This window comes from Thalassophryne amazonica, chromosome 3 (assembly GCF_902500255.1).
Source record: "Thalassophryne amazonica chromosome 3, fThaAma1.1, whole genome shotgun sequence".
In the NCBI taxonomy this organism is placed as follows: Eukaryota; Metazoa; Chordata; class Actinopteri; order Batrachoidiformes; family Batrachoididae; genus Thalassophryne; species Thalassophryne amazonica.
The window spans coordinates 148,035,041-148,036,752 of NC_047105.1; positions in this window are offsets into that span (position 1 = coordinate 148,035,041).

Here is a 1,712-nt window from a genome sequence, read left to right on the forward strand (position 1 = left end):
AGATGATGAGAGAGAGGAGAGAGAGAGGAGAGGAGAGAGAGACTAGAGCTCAGGAGAGAGAGAGAGAGACAGAGAGAGACAGAGACAAAGAGAGACACAGAGAGACAGAGACAGAAAGAGACAGAGAGAGAGAGAGATTGAAAGAGACAGCATTTGAATTTTAAAACACAGCTTTATTTACAATAATTGAGTGACATCACTCCCATTGTGTATTTTTTAATTATTATTATTATGTCCGCATCCACCAACATGGACTTTGCCGACAGGCGTCAGAAATGGAGCACCAAGCTCCCATTCTGCAGAGGAAAAGAACGTCATTTATACACCAAGTGTCTCTGAAGGTGTCTATGTTATCAGTGAGAGCATAAAATTGGAAGTCCACTCTGATCCGGGCTGCCAAGAGTCCTTTCAGCATAAACTCAGGGTCCACTGACCCCTGAGCTAAAACACAGTTCTTCCAAGTCTTCCAGATGGCCAACTTGAGGAGTCCACAAAGCAGGTTAATTACAACATGCAACTTCCTGGATTGTGTGCGATATTTCAGACAAAAAATAAACAAGTCCATAGTGAACAACAAACCAAGCCCAAAAAACCACCTCCCCAACAACCCAAACAACCCTGACAACCTGTGACACTGTGCAAAAACATGGTGAACAATTTCCCTAAGTGGACAAAAAGGACAAACCCCATCAATCCCTGGATCCAGGTGCGCCAGATACCCGTTTGTAGCGAGAAGCCCATGTACAATCCTCCACTGGAGGTCCCCCATGCGTTTGTTGACCGGGAGTTTGTACAGGCTTTGCCAGCACCTCACAGGAGACAAGGTGGCACCAAAAAACTGACCTCTTCGACGCCGCCAACCCTGCCAAAGAGCGTAAGTGTGACACTTTGACACAGGTAAAATAGAGAGCTTTCTTGCCAATACTCTCAAACTTGTTGTGAAAGTGTAGGAACACGGACCCACAACAGGGAGCGCAATGAACGGACAATGGAGGAAGGTGAATAACAAGGTTTACTATTGTGAAACGAGCACAATGAATACAACAATCACAATTTGGGGTCGAATCCGCAGGTGTCGTGTGGGCAGGCCCGAAGGTAGGAGACGTCCGTCTCAGTCAAACCGAAACCACCCAGATCTCCTCTGCCACCGAACCCTGGAAATACTGGAACCGCCAAGTCCCGAATTCCCAGGTGGCCACTGCCTCCGCTCGTCGGATCCGGTACTGCTGGCGGGAGAGAGCAACAACACAGGCGTGGATGCGACAGTACCCAGTAACGGAGAGGGGAGAAGCCGCCTCCACCTCTAGTCACAATATGGCAGGCAGGTGAGTACTTATCCAAGCAATTTAGCTTACAGTAATCAGCTGTCCTGAAAAGGTTTAACAAGTCTTTTAGCTAGTTAGTCAGAATATAAATGCAGAGAACGTTACCTCAGTCTAAAGGCGATATCTCGGCACTGAGGTGGAGACACCGTCCTCCTGATATACCTCTGTGCTGAGTGGAACAGCTGTGTCCAGTGATGGGTGACAGCTGTCACCCAGGCTGCTCCCATAAGGCGGCAGCGCCCTCTGGTGCCTGGAGCCCGCACTCCAGGCAGGGCGCCCTCTGGTGGTGGTGGGCCAGCAGTACCTCCTCTTCAGCGGCCCACACAACAAAACTCTCCCAAAACAGGTGATCTGAAAGACAGGAGAGACCCCTGCTCCTCCTGCCAC